At 40.3% G+C, this 15,396-nt stretch overlaps 1 long non-coding RNA gene across 1 annotated transcript in view; it reads right to left on the reverse strand.

Moving 5' to 3' along the window:
* LOC116659100 overlaps positions 1–14,077 on the reverse strand; it is a 39,691-nt gene extending 25,614 nt beyond the window's left edge. Inside the window, exons 1-2 of the long non-coding RNA XR_004314409.1 lie at positions 13,964–14,077; positions 7,758–7,833 (exon numbers count right to left, since the gene is read on the reverse strand). This is a non-coding gene — a long non-coding RNA (uncharacterized LOC116659100). The remainder of the gene's footprint in view (positions 1–7,757; positions 7,834–13,963) is intronic.
* Between the last annotated feature and the right edge of the window lie 1,319 nt (positions 14,078–15,396).

Here is a 15,396-nt window from a genome sequence, read left to right on the forward strand (position 1 = left end):
GAAGGCAAATTCTGTACTGTTCTCAGTGAAGCCATGTCACAAAGCCACAAATCTCGTGTTTGGTGGCACAAGTCCACATCATAAATACTGGCCTTAGTCCATTTGGCCGCTGTAACACAGTACACAGACTGCATGGTTCACAGACAACAGTTATGTTCTCGCCACCATTACCGGCCAGCAGGGCTAAGCTCTGGGGAAGGCGCTCTTCCAGGCCACAGACTGCCAGCCTCTCCAGTCCACATGTGGCAGAGAGCCACGACTTCACTCTCTTACCACTCTCATAATATAAGGGCACTAATTCCATTCACGGGGGCTTCATCCTCATGACCTCGCTGAATCCTAATTGCCTCCCAAAGGCCCCATGTCCTAAGACTGCCACATTAGGGGACAGGGGTCCCAACACATAAATTTGGGGAGGAAGACAAACATTTAGTTCATAACATTTATTTATATAAAAATCACATCTCTAGTATTATTCCTACCAACAGGTAAGAACACAGGCATGGAGATGTTAAAAAAAAAAGACCCTACCAGGGTAGTACAGAGACTGCATGAGGGAGCTTGTGAGATTTCACCCCTGGGCACCATTGTTCCACCTGCAAAGTAGCTCAATTTGATTTTACTGGAATAAAGAGGATAATGTGGATCAGGGTAAAATATTCTCACTGTTCATTTTAGGGATAATAATCCTAATAAAACTCATTTTACTCAGCACCTAACTTGCGCTCTATCTGCTAGCTTAATTGAAATAATAATGGACTAGCATTTATAACTCAATTATTTTTCTTTTCTATTTTCTTTCCACTATCAGGAAAAAAAATAAATGCAAATTATTTATAATTTAGGTATAAGTGGAAAATGGAAAGTAAATAAATACCACACATCATCAACCTCATTTGAGGAAAATTCTCTTCAGTGTCACCTTGAATTTTATTTTAGTTGGTGAATTATTTTGTCTGGCAGAGGAACAGGCACTGTGACAAACAAGAGTGTTTAATATTTTCTATGAACATACATATATTCATGTATAACTGAAAAATTGTGCTCTACACTGGAATTTGACACAACATTGCAAAATGACTATTACTCAATAAAAAAAAAGTTAATATAAACAAATATTTTCTTTGAAATTTGTCAACTTTCAATGAGAAATTAAATGCCCATTTTTAAAAGCTACTCTGTTCCTACAGTAACATGTTCGGGTATGTTATCACCAAAGAGCTTCTCCGTGTGGGGAGAATTCCAGTTCTAGAGGAGTTGATGATGGAAATAGCTGTGACTTGCACATTCTGATGCTTGCTTGCTCCTCTGACTTCAAGCATAATTCTCCACACTCCTTCTTTCTCACACATCTTTGATTTGGTTTTTGACTAACAAAAATGAATGACAGTCTGTTTTTGACATTTATGTGTGTGACACGTTGAGTTAAAAGAAAGAAGAGATGCGAAAAGCAGAAGGACCAGTGCAAGTCAGCCTTCCCAGGGCAGTTTGATCCCTTGATGGTCATGCTGGTTCAAAAGGAGGCTCTGAGCTTTGCAGGTAAAGAAACATATTGTCACCTGACACAGAGGCGATAAAGCAAAGGAAACGTGATACACTTCATCTGAATTCATAAACCAACCCCAGTTGTTACCCCTGTGAATGGTTCATGCATTCTTCACCTAATAAGGAAAGGATGTCATGAAATTACCATCTAAAAATGTCTGTTACCATGGGATTGGGAAGTTATGGAAGGGTACTTTTATCAAACTCATCATCATCTACGTGAGCATTTTTAATGTGACAAGAATAGGACTATGAGGCAAACTAGAATACTTCTGATCAACAGCACTGAAGACACAATAAAAAATTCTTATTGACAAATGTTCCTTTTTATATAATCCATGAAAGGTGGCGTGGATGTAGAATCAGGAACGTGGCCTGAGAGTCACATTTTGCTTTTGTTCTGTAATCTTGAGTGAAATCTCTTCAAATCTCAATTTCCTCGCCTAGAATGGGAGCAATAATATTTTGTTCACAGAGCTTTGAGATTAGGAAGTTCAACAACAAAACCAAATATGCCCAGTGCCTCATGTGAAAAAAGGGCTTTTCTCCTTTTTTCAGATCATTGTTTTCGATGGATGTTCGCATCACTCCAGTCAGAAGGCTAGAAATCATATCGCCTTGTTTTTCTATGTTTCCAAACCTTGAACATCAGCTTAGTTATAAATCATAGATTAGTGGGGGACAGTTCTCTATCAATCAATCTGATAGATTAAGTGTTATTTCTTACCATTGCTTCCCTTTCAGAGAGTAACTTTCTTTTAAAGATCTTAGAACTGCACACAATAGCCTTCAACATAACAGTTAAACTGACTGGATAATATTCAACTGTTGTTGACTTTTGATGCTCATGTACTATTTCCTAAAATAAAAGGCATCTTAAAATAAAATGCATCTTAAAATGAAAGGCAAACAAAATGACACATTCAACTAAATATTAATTCATCTATTAAAACATGAGAAGAACGTAGTTTTAAATTGTGCTTAAATTTACAGCTTTTTTTTTTTCCAAGGAAAGGTTAATGGCATAATTTGGTGCAGACAAGTGTTAACAAAGCCTTGCTAACTGATATAGGTTAGGGAATTCAAATACATTCAGCTTGGGAAATGGGACACACTTTCTTTGCTTGATTATCTGCAATCAATCTTGCAAGCTAGTTTGAGAACAGTTTAAGAAGAATATTTGAGTGTATGTTGAAAACTTGGGACTTTAGGGTCAGCCCAGGCCCTAACATACCTAACGGTGTGTGGCTCCGTGACGTTACATTATTTCTCAGCTTCCACGTCAATAGAGCTGAAATGTTGGGCGTCTACCGGATGTAGCCGACTTAACCCTGCAAGTGGCTAAATTACTGCTCAGTGCTTTTTAGTGACTGCAGTGATCAGCTAAGGCTAGGACCTTAGCCCCAAAGCGCACAAGCCAACCTACATATACACATCCACCTAAGTATGTCCACAAAGACACTTATAAACAAGCAACACATGAAACAGCCACAACACAAAAGTGAACAGGCTCTCACTGAAATCAGTGAGAACAGATGAGATATCTGGTGTGGCACACAGCTAAAATGACAAGAAACGTCCCCCCCACCCCACCCCCTACTCATAAAGGGGGTTTGTGTCCACATAATTAATGAGATGTGTCACCATCCATCGAGGTCAACATACAGCATTGTGGCTGCTGGCTGCAGAAGCAACACGGAAAAGTCAGCTAGTGGCAAAGACATGTCACTCTCTATTATTACTAAGAGCACAAAATAGACTCTCTGATTGTAAAGTCCTTTCCCAGTTTAAATTTAGCAGCATGTTCCTTCTGATATTGAAGTTTCGCACTTTGACAATTTTACATCAGACAGAACGGTTTTGCATCATGAGCGGTAAGTTAGCTGAGAAAGCCAAGGGAAATTTTTCCAAAAAGATATGAATTCCCTCTGGTAACTCTGTCCTTTCCAGAGAGCAAAATGGAGTTAAATAAAATTCATGACATGTGAAAAACAAAACTATGTTATCACCATTTCAAGTTCAGGAACTTAGGCTGTTTTTCTAAGATGGCAAACCAGCACATGGGGATGGAATTAGCTGTCATCTTTTGGAAGAGCTGTTAGACATACAAATGCTAGTTTAGGGCAGCGCCATAGCCCCACTTAAAGACTGCAGTAAAATACATAAGCAATCCTTCATATTTCATTGAAGTTTTATGGATTAAAAGTCAATTATTTGGGAGTTTGAGATTTGTAAGTGCTAACTACTATATATAAAAATAGATAAAAGATAAACTTCTTCTGTATAGCACAGGGACCTATCTTCAGTATCTTGTAATAACCTTTAATAAAAAAAGAATATGAAAATGAATATATGTGTGTGTGTGTGTGTGTGACTGGGACATGATGCTGTACACCAGAAACTGACACATTGTAACTGACTGTATTTCAATAAATAAAACAAGAAATCAGGCTTTTATTTTTGCCCCTCTGGTCCTGCATTTCCACCCTGTGTGCAAACTCTTTGTGTCCACACTATGTGGAGCACAATCTAAAGCCATCTGTTGGCTGGCATGGATCCACATCCATACAGAACATTTTAGCAGGAATCCCACTCCTTGTTCATCCCACTAAAAGGCCCTGTGAGCCTCACCTGGATTGAGACCATCAACTGGCTGTTCTGGTAGCGTAGCCCCAACTCTCCTGCCGGGCTGGAGAAAACCTAACAGGAGTGGAGGCAGGTGCCTCCACAAAGCCATGGTCTCCAGCCCCACCAGCCCCACCTGTGTCTTTGGTGCAACCCAGAAACCCCTTTATGTCCAGCCGGCTCTCCCACTGCCCTCAACAGATTCTCCCAAGTACGACCTTAGCATCCAAACCTACCACCCTGCCACTCCTCCTCACTTACAGACACATTTTCTGTGTCATCTCATTTTCACTTCATTCATTTCTCTCTCTTTATTGCTGAAAGAGAAACCTTTAAAGGAGGTCTCCCCTCTTGAACTGCATAACCCACAGGAACTTCAGTTCTTCCTTTCTTCCCTCTCAGTAGAGGTAGAGGCATCTCTTGCTGCCGAAGGGAAATCTAGCCACCCTTCTCCTCCATTGTCATTCCGTTTTTTTTTTTTTTTTATTATTTTTTTATTGAAGTACTGTCAGTTACAATGTGTCAATCTCTGGTGTTCAGCACAATGTCCCAGTCATGCATATACATTCATAGATTTGTTTTCATATTCTTTTTCATTAAAGGTTATTACAAGCTATTGAATCTAGTTCCCTGTACTGTATAGAAGAGATTTGGGGTTTTTTAAATCTATTTTTATATATAGTGGTTAATATTTGTGAATCTCAAACTCCCAAATTTACTGCAGAGAACCAGCCCTCTGCAGATACCAAGGGCGACTGCACGCCAGCGTGAGGGGGTCCTTTCTGACAGGGAGGAGCACTTTGTTGCTGATAATGTTAACAGTCACCAGCACGGTGATAACAATGCCATCCTGATGTTTGCTGGTTTTATTATTTTTAATTCTCTAATGACAACATGTCCCTAACTAGCCAGCACCAGGGTAAACAGACCTTACTGCCGCCACTACTGGTCACCCCACTTGTGTGTGCGTATTTATTCACCAATAAGCAGTATTATCAAAAGGCAGTTTTCTCACAGTGCAGCATCACTGTGGAAGAGGTATCCACCCCTGAGCCTTCTGTGAAGCAAGGCAACTGTTCGTGCCAAGCTATCAAAACTGAAATACGTATCCAATATCCCCTCTAACACTTATCAGAGAGAGCTGTCCACTGGCTCAGGGCTCAGTTCAAAAATGAAAGACAAGCCAGCGCATTCCTGTTACCGCCCTCCCCACAAGGAGACCCCTGCCCCTGTGAAAGCACTCCCTCTCCAGGACACTGTAGAGACACCAACATGAGAAACACCTAAGTTCCATGGCTTTTAGGAACCATGATCACTGTCTGGATGGCCGCAGACACTGCCCCACTTCCAAGCTGGCCTGGTCCCCAGCGCGGCACGCCCCTGGTGCCCATCCCGGCACCTCCTGGGGGCTGAGGCTGGCTCCCCTGTGCTGCGCCCAGATGCTTCTCCTCCCTCCCGCAGAGAGGGGGCTCTTGATCTCTGTCTGTCCCTGGCAGGTCACTGTTTACTGCTCTCCTCCCTGCGGACACAGGGCACTGGAGCTGCTGCCTTCTCTGCTGCTGATAAATTAATCAGCAAGCTTAGCTGCTTAAACGGTTTGGCAGGACTCTGAAATCCTCTCACTTGGTGACTGCCATGAAGGCGAATGTGTTCATGCATTTCACAGGACCTGTATTTTTAGATCAATGACCTTTGGGTGTATGATTCATTCTGATTTCATTTTTCTCCCAGTGGGTGCAGTTTCACAGAAGCCTATTTAAAAACAATTCAGCAAGCAATGTTTTAAATGGACTATAATCTATTCTACACCTGTTTCCTTGGACTATTTTGATGGAAGTGGATGGTTCCTATGACATTAATACTAAATGCAGACATACAGAGTTATTGGCAATGCTGTTGAGGTCTTCAGATAACTAAGTACAGAAAGAACCTATCCTCAGAGCAGGCTTTTCTATTTATCGTATTTGTCCTAAATAATAAAACAAATGTGTTCACCAAGATCCTCACGGCTTTAACATTTTGATTTTTAAAAGACAGAACACATTAATAACTTGTATGCAAAGCCTTTCTGTAATTTCTATGTTTAGCTATAACCCTGTGGGGGAGCCTGCCTGGATAGAAAGTCACATTTGTCCTTGGGAGAACTGGTACCTTGACTAGTAGGGTCCAGATATACTAACTGTATTAAACCCCACTTTGGGGATGCGATGGTGCTGCCCCATCCCAACATGTGAGGAATCCATCACAAAGTGATGGGGAGCTCTGCACAAGAGGATTCCTGCGGAGAACAGAATGAGCTTGTCAGCCACTAAAAATAGCACAGGATATTTATCAAAAAAAATTTTTGGCCATATAAGTAATACAAATAATCTTAGAGAAAATGTGCTGGTTTTTATCCTAGGATAATATTGAGTTTCTATGGGTATTTGTGTGCTGGCAGGGAAAGGTAGCAGGAACGTGAGTTATTTTTACATAGTTATGCCCACAATAGCACCAAGCGACTTACCAGATGCAGCCTAAGATCATTTGATGACCTGAAGGTTCCAAGAGTATTTTTTCAACTCTTCAAAATCGCTGAGTTTTGAGGACACTTGGTGAAGTGCCGGCTATGTTCTAGCGGACGCCCCACATAATCCACCACCACCTTCTCCCACACACATGCCAGACACTGGTGCTTTTCATTTTCAAAGTGAATCTGTATCCTGAATTAAACTATTGGACAGTCAATGCTAGTAAAACTAAAAGGTGGTTGTGAAAGGCTCGCATCACACAGTGGTGCACGCTGACCTCCCTGGTGGTTACACTCGGAGGCACCTGTGCGGACCTGCTATCTGAACACTGGGAAACATACTCCTGAGTTGTTTTTTTTCCCATTTGTGGCATTACATATATTTTATTTCTGTTCACCCTTTCTTTTTAAATTTTTCATTATTATTTATTTACTTTTTTTGTTTGGGTTTTTGGGGGGAGGGAGTAATTAGGTTTATTTGTTTATTATTATTATTTTTTTGTTAAATGGAGGCACTGGGGATTGAACCCAGGACCTCGTGCATGCTAAGCACACACTCTACCACTGAGCTCTACCCTCCCCCTGTTCTCACTTCCCTGACTTACTTTATGATCAAATGTATGCCTCTGTGAGAATCTGTTCCAGGTCATGGATCTAATGTATGGTCACAAGATGGCAAAAATACAAGTAATTTATACAGGGAAGAATCCAACCGGTATCATTATTCTTATTTTAATTATATTTGTTTATTTTTCAACACATTAAATATTCTCAGTGAAAAAGACTGCACGCCTTTGAAAGGGTGATATGTTTTCTTTATGTAACAGAGCTTCTGTAGAGAAAATATATTTTAGTCGCAACCATGTCATGGAACAGAAATGAGGAAGGACATGGGAAAGTTAAGAGTTTAGCCAAAAGTTGCATGAGTCAAAACACTGATGTGAACTCACAGGGACTCCCAGAGCTTGTGCAGACCTGCAGATGCATGAACACACTGGGCAACTGCTCGCCCTCCACAATCTGGGAACGTCTTCTGTTTCTATATTTGGTAAGCAAAGGTCATCCTGCACTTACTCACCATTTCACGCCAACAATCGCTCTGGAATCTCTGCTGTACTACCGGTAATTGTGTATAATTCTACCCACGAGAGAGCCTGTGAAAGATGAAGTCATTAAATTGAGATGAGATTAAGGTCAACACCATCATATTGTCAAAAAAGCAAAAATGCAATTTTAAAACAAAAGTTATTGTCAAGACACACTGTACCATAGAAAGAAACCAAGAATCAGGGAAACTAAGTTCCAGTTTGAGGTGTGCCAAGCTGTCCTGTGCCTTTACAGGAGTCACATAACATCTCTGGGCTTTATTTCCCTTATATAGCGAGTGAGTGGAACTGAATTCTCTGAGTCTCTTTCTATTTGTAGCATTTTTATTTGTAGATATAAGTCCAGGTCTAGATTTCCTAGCATCTCTTTTTGGAAGCTATAAGATGAACAGGCAAATCCTGGAGATCCTTTACCCATGTGAGATTTAGTTTAAGAAGGAGGGGCTTCTTGTCCCAAAGAATCATTTTATGCTTCTGCAGAAAAAGATGCTTCAACAAGGCATTGAAATTTTCTTAAATGAAAATGACTTCTTTTTACAGGTAGCTGCCCAGTTTTCCCAGCACTGTTTATTGAAGAGACTGTCTTTTCTCCATTGCATATTCTTGCCTCCTTTGTCATAGGTTAATAGACCATACATGCGTGGGTTTATTTCTGGACTTTCTATCATGTAAAAGAATGAAATCAAAGCATTCTCTAAAACCATACACAAAGGTATGCTCAGAATGGATTAAAGACCAGATACTATAAAACTCCTAGAGGAAAATATAGACAGAATACTCTTTGACATAAATTGCAGCAATATTTTTTTGAACCAGCTCCTAGAGTAATGGAAACAAAGGCAAAAATAAACAAATGGAACCTAATTAAACTTAAAAGCTTTTGTACCACAAAGGAAACCATAAACAAAATGAAAAGACAACCCACAGGATGGGAGAAAATATTTGCAAATGATGCAATGATAAGGGGCTAATTTCCAAAATATACAAACAGCTCATACAGCTTAAAAAAAAAATCCAAAAATTGGCCGAAGACCTAAAAAGACATTTCTCCAAAGAAGACATCTAGATGGCCAACAGGCACATGAAAAGATGCTTAGTATCACTAATTATCAGAGAAATGCAAATCAAAACCATGATGAGATATCCCCTCACATCAGTCAGCCATCATTAAAAAGTCCACAAATGATAAATGCTGGAAAGATGTGGAGGAAAGGGAACCCTCCTATACTGTGGGTGGGAATGTAGTTTGGTGCATGGAGAACAGTATGGAGAGTCCTTAAAACACTAAAAATAGACTTACCATATGACCCAGCAATCCCACTCCTGGGCATACATCCAGAGAAAACTATAATTCAGAAAGGCACAAGCACCCCAGTCCTCACAGCAGCACTAGTCTATTTACAATAGCTAAGACATGCAATCACCCTAAATGTCCATCTACATATGACTGGACATAGAAGTTGTGGTGTATTTATACAATGAAATATTACTCAACTATAAAAAAGAATGAAATGATGCCATTTGCAGCAACAGATATGGACCTAAAGATTATCAAATTGAATGAGGTAAGTCAGAGAAAGACATATATATATCACTTATATGTGGAATCTCAAAAAGTGATAGAAATTTTATTTATAAACCAAAAATAGACCCATGGATGTAGAAAACATACTATGGTCACCAAAGGGGAAAGGGCAGGGGAAAGATAGATTAGGAATTTGGGATTCACACACAAACACACACACACACACACACACACACACTAATGTATATAAAATACATAAACAGCGAGGACCTACTGTATAGCACAGGGAACTACATTAAATTTCTTGTAATAATATATAATGGAAAAGAATCTGAAAAAATATATATGTGCATATGTGAATAACTGAATCACTTCACTCTACACCTGAAACTAACACTGTAAATCAACTAGACTTCAATAAAAAATAAAATTTAAAAAACCTACTTCCCTCTTGTTCATAGTCATGCTATTTGAAAGACTGCAAAAATTCTCTACTTTGGGTTAAAAAAAAGTAAAAGGAGGCAGTAAAATACAAGTGTCACCTGGATGAACAAATATGCTAGACTGAGTTCTTTATGATTTTGATCCTGGAACTCTTTTATACCTTAAACATGTTTTTGAGGATCCCAAAGACTTCTGTTTATGTGGAACATATACATAAATGCAATGTTAGAAATTAAAAATGAGGCAGTTTAAAAATATTTCATAATGTGCTTTAAATAATAACAAACCTGTTAGAAATTTACAAATAATGTATTTTGTGAAAAGTAACTATCTTTTTCCAAACCAAAAAAAAAAAAAAAATTATTGAGAAGGATGGCATTGTTTCATATTTCATACTTGTCTTTAGTGTCTGGCTCAATAGATTACAGCTACATTCTCATATTTACTGCTGAATTCCATCTATTTTAATGTGGTATTTTGGTTGAAGCATTTGAAGACAATTTGACCTCTCCCAGATATAGTTGGAAATAAAGAGGAATATTTTAACAATCCTTTCAGATAATTCTGAATATTCTTTCTGATACTACACAAAAATGTAACAAGTTCTATTTTTTAAAGGCTAGCTGCAATGTGGAGTCCAAGTCATATTAATAACTTTGTTTTCTGGTACATTTAAAGCCACTGCTCTATCTTGCAATCTGAATGGGCCTTCTCCTGTGCTTTATTTTGTAATGTCATGCAGTAGTCATTTGAAAAACATTTTGAAAAATTATAAAGCCCTTCCAAATTCAATATACAATATCAGAACATCACATTCACTAATATTATCATCAATCTTATCAGGAAGGCCTTTAACTCCTGAGACAGTGCCGAAGATCTCAGTTGCTGAGAAGTTTTCCAAAACTAACTTTTGCTTGATAGCTTGGAGTTTACCATGGACAACAGTGCTGCTTGGTTCCATCTGCTCACTTTTACAGAAATATCTGTCCAGCGCCCAGGCGTGAATAACCGTAGCTTGTCAGTTATTCTTTCAAATAAAGATGTGTTTCTAATAAAGGAGCAGCCAGTTCAGCTCACAACTTAATCACATGGGAGCTTTTTCTAAAGACAGCCATTCCACTTTGGAATGCAAACGGAAGTTTTTTTATGGGACCTTCCCAATCAGTCACGTGGAATGTTAAAAAGACTTGTCCTCGAGGCCTGAAATTTAATAAAATAAATAATGTTCACTGCTTCATCAAAAACTTTCTTAAATGAAATTGACCTTTAAAAAAAAATAGTTAATTTGTGGCAGTCAAGTGTCCAGTGAGTACCAGTGCATTTTGGTGTCACCTTTGATTTACACTAAGATGCAACAGTGTACTCAGCATTGCTTCTACACCATTGCTGCAGATAGAGTGAACAAGGCAAATCCGGAGCCATTACAGTGATCTCAGGGACCTGTGGCCCTAGAGTTCTGTGGTCAAAGCTTGAGAACTGCTGTAGAAGATTAGAGATCAAATGGATGTGTTATCAGATGACTCTGAGCAGGAGCATCCTAGCTGGATCGCCCGGCAGCCTCAGCAGGCAGCACTGGGCAGCTGGAGGTCAAGAGATAAGAGAAGGGAGGGGCTGTTAGAGAAAACAGCAGTAGAGAGTCTTCTACAGGGTATTCAGTACCCTGTACAGCGGAGTGTCCCCAGGGGCCCCTCCTCATCCCACGTGGATGGCTGCAGGTTAACGGAACGATGAAATCATCAGAATCTGAGGGTGGCTTTAAGTCTTGGGTTTTTCCTGTGGACTTAGGCAAAGCATATAATATCCCCCAAAGTGTGCATCCTGTCCTCAGTAACATGTGGATGTACCTAACTTAACCATCTCAGATGTACGGAAAGCCTTACAATTTGTCCTTTCTAACTAGCAAATCCACTTCAGTGACATTATCAAAAAATACAAGGCCAGGAAACTGGTATGCACAGAGGAGTTTCCTCCTCCCTGTAAACTATAAAGACCTCCAGTCCACCAAAAGCAAATAAACCAAAACAAAAAATTAAAGAGCAATGGCAAATCTGCTCTGAGATGTCCTGTAGCATTTTCACGCTCACTATGGGAGGCTGGTCCAGGAACGCGTGTCCTGGACCTAGCAACAGGTAGCTCGTTACTTCTGACTTCAACAAATGGAGGCTTATTTTTCCAACCCGACAGGTTGTCCAAGGCGGGTGGCTGCTGGCTGGCTCTGGTTCAGCTGCTCAGCAAGGCATCCAGAGCCCAGGCTCCCACCGTCCAGCTTTGTCACAAGCACCCCATTGACAGTGAGTAGCCATCAGTCAGTCAGGTCAGTTGACAGTGTTAAGGGCAAGCATAGGAATAAGCAATCTGTTAGCCTAAGTGTGGCCATTTTATTATCCTCCTTCAGTATCTCAGGTGCTGTCTTGGGCCATTTCAGGGAGTTAGTTTCCTAGCTAACCCCCCCCCCCATGCTTAAAGGAGATAAACCTGTTGTTAAACTTGTTTGTACAGTAATGTAAGGATAGTTAACACCACAAAACTGTACACTTAAAATGATTTAAATGGTGTCATGTTATGCATTTTAATCACAATTTTAAAAAAAGGATGTAAGAATGTGATACTGATACAGTTTACAATGTTAATGAACACTGAAAATATCCTTGGTGGGGGGGAGGCTCTAGCTCAGTGGTAAAGCACATGCTTCGCATGCACAAGGTCCTAGGTTCAATCCCCAGGACCTCCATTAAAACGAAAGAAAGAAAGAAAAGAAAAGAAAATCCAACCAAAATTTTAAAAAAGAAAAGATCCTTAGTGAAAAAATCCACAAAGGAAAGTCCTCCCAGCTCTCATGATCATCTTGTGTGCTTTAAATCCACCGAGGTTTCCAATGAGGTCTCGGTAACAGCTCCAGGAAATAGAACGTGCAGTTAGACCAACCGGTGAAAGCTAGAAGCGGGCCTGTGGGTTAACTTATAATGTGGAAACTAAATGCTTTCCTCCATTGTGGGCTATGTAAAAGTTCCTCTGGAGAGTGTACCTGTTTTGGATAAAACGCAATGCAGTATTTTGTATGAAGGGGCAAATGTGGGTCCTTTTTACCATTATTGAAACTCTTCTAGATGCTTTTAATTACTGGAAATTACATTACTTTTCAAAACAACTGTATCAATCCCATGCCAGAAAAGCAGAGAAAATAGACATCAAATTTGTTATAGAGACCAGGACCTCCCCAGGCCAAGGTCAACCAAAGCCGTGATGCTGACTGCCCACCTACGAGTCTACCTGTTATTAAGAGGCACCGTGGGAAGAGGATGCTAGCAGCCACCAGGCCTTGGGTCCTGTGGGTGACCAGGAATGTGGGAGAAACAGTGAGATTTTAAAATTACAATTTTTCACATCACTTTACAAAAAGTTGTCAGAATAAACAAATTCATTCAAGTTGAATATATAATCAATATACAAAAGTCAGCTGCACTTCTATATAACAATAGCAATCAGAAAGAAAAATAAATAATCACATTTACAACTGCATCACATAGAACAAACTAGGAATAAATTTAACCAAGGACATGAAAGACCTGTACTTAAAAATCTATAAAACATCAATAAAGAAATTAAAGAAGACACAGATAAACAGAAAAATATTCCGTACTTATGCATTGGAAGAATTACTATTATTAAAGTGTCAATTCTACCCGAAGCCATCAACAAATTCACTGCAATGCCAATATAATAGCCGATGGCATTTTTCATAGAAGTAGAAATAACAACCCTATTATTAGTATGGAACAATTAAGGACCCTGAAACAGCCAAAGATTCTGAAAAAGAAAGACACAGCTGGGGGCATCTCCCTCCCTAACGTCAAACTGTATCACGGAGCTGTAGTAACAACAGGGAGCAACTGGCACACACACAGACACACGGACTAGAGGAACAGAACTGAGAGCCCAGAAATGAAGTCACATGGCTGAGGTCAGTCAATTCATGAAAACAGGGCCAAGGACATACTAAGAGGGAGGGGGAGTCCCCTCAAACAGTGCAGGGAAACCTGGACACCATACGCCAAAGCACATCACTGGTCACCACCTACATGGCACATAAAACCAACTAAAGGCCTGCAATTTTCCACATCAAGCTCTTTCTCAGCGTCCTCCCCTCAGCAGTCAGCTGCACACAGGAAGCTGCTCCTCACTTGTCCTTTTTAAAAAAATTTATTTTACCTCTTATGTGACTCCTCACTGGCGATGCCCAAGAACGCTCAGCCACACTGTCTAGAAGCCTAAGCCGTGATGAGTTCCTAGGAGACAAAACTCCTGCCAGCTGTGCAAAGCGCCAGGCCCATGGGCAGAACGCACCTGTGCCATCAGGTCAGAGATGTGGGTTTGGTGCCCCCCTGTGGGCCATCAGAGAAGTCGGGGAATGTGGTGCTCACAGAGCCCAGAGGCCTCACCCTAAAGGCAGTTTTGCTGTAGATGCTATGTTTGGAAATCTGAACAGAAAGACAGCCGCATATCTCACCATCTTGTCTCAAAAAAATGGTTAAGGAACAATTAATTAGAAATCACACAGAATGAGTCTGTTTCTGTTTTGTATTTATGGGTCTTTTTTTTTTTTTTTTTTAGAATGAATAGAACATAGACACAAACTTTACAACTGACACCCAAATTCACCCCAAATTGCCCATAGACAAATTTAAATGACAAAAGTACAAAAAATGTAAAAGGAAACAGGAGTAAATACACATGACCTGTGTTCCCAAAAAACGAGCCTCTGTGCCCCCAAAAATGAATTCAAACCCAGAGACAGAGTTCTGGGAGTATCAGAGTATCAGAAAAGAGCAGCTTTCTTGCTCTGCCAGGAAAGGGGAGTCAGGGCAGGCTCATGCCTCAGACACTGTGTATCCATCCTGGGGCTGCTGTCCTGAGGTTTTAGAGAATAGCTGAGCAGAGCAGAAAGATAGCAAGAGCAGAGTGTTTTTCTGGGGTGCTGCGTTCTTCTTTGTCTCGATGAATCCACCTGGCCTTGTGGAGAAACTCTGTATTCTTTTGAGGCTATCAGCCCACGACCACCTTCTCTGAATACAGCTGCTGGGTTAAAGGAGAGGCTATCCTGGGTAAAGAATGTACAAGGAGAGTGAGTGTGATGGAGAGGTTGGGGGTTGACCAGAGAGAAGAGACAAACAAGATGCAAGAATTTTAAACCAGAATGGACCAGCAGGCCAGCTCAGCACCAGGGAAGCCACTTCGTTAGTTTGTTTCCTGCTCTTTTGCTTGGGCCTGCTGATTACTAACACACGACACCAAAAGCCTATGTAGGACTTTTTTTTTAAAAAATCACAATTAATAATGTAGACTTTATAAAATTATATATTTCTGTAATAGAAGAGAACAGATCTGGCTCTATATTGAATCTGCTCCTTTAGTTTTAACCACTGTGCCCTGTTTTCCAGGCTCAGTCTTGCCAGCGCTGCACCTTTTGTGAAACAATGTTGCCTTTAGCCTGAAATAGACAGGAGAGCCTATTCTCCGGGCTCTGACCTTTAAGGATGTTAGCACTTCTGCACTTATGCAGAGCTGGCAAGCTGCAAACTAGAGAATAACCTTTGTTTTGTTGGAGGTTTACAGGGACACCATGGCCTGGTCCACATGGAAGG

Source organism: Camelus ferus, chromosome 2, assembly GCF_009834535.1.
Source record: "Camelus ferus isolate YT-003-E chromosome 2, BCGSAC_Cfer_1.0, whole genome shotgun sequence".
NCBI classification, from domain to species: Eukaryota; Metazoa; Chordata; class Mammalia; order Artiodactyla; family Camelidae; genus Camelus; species Camelus ferus.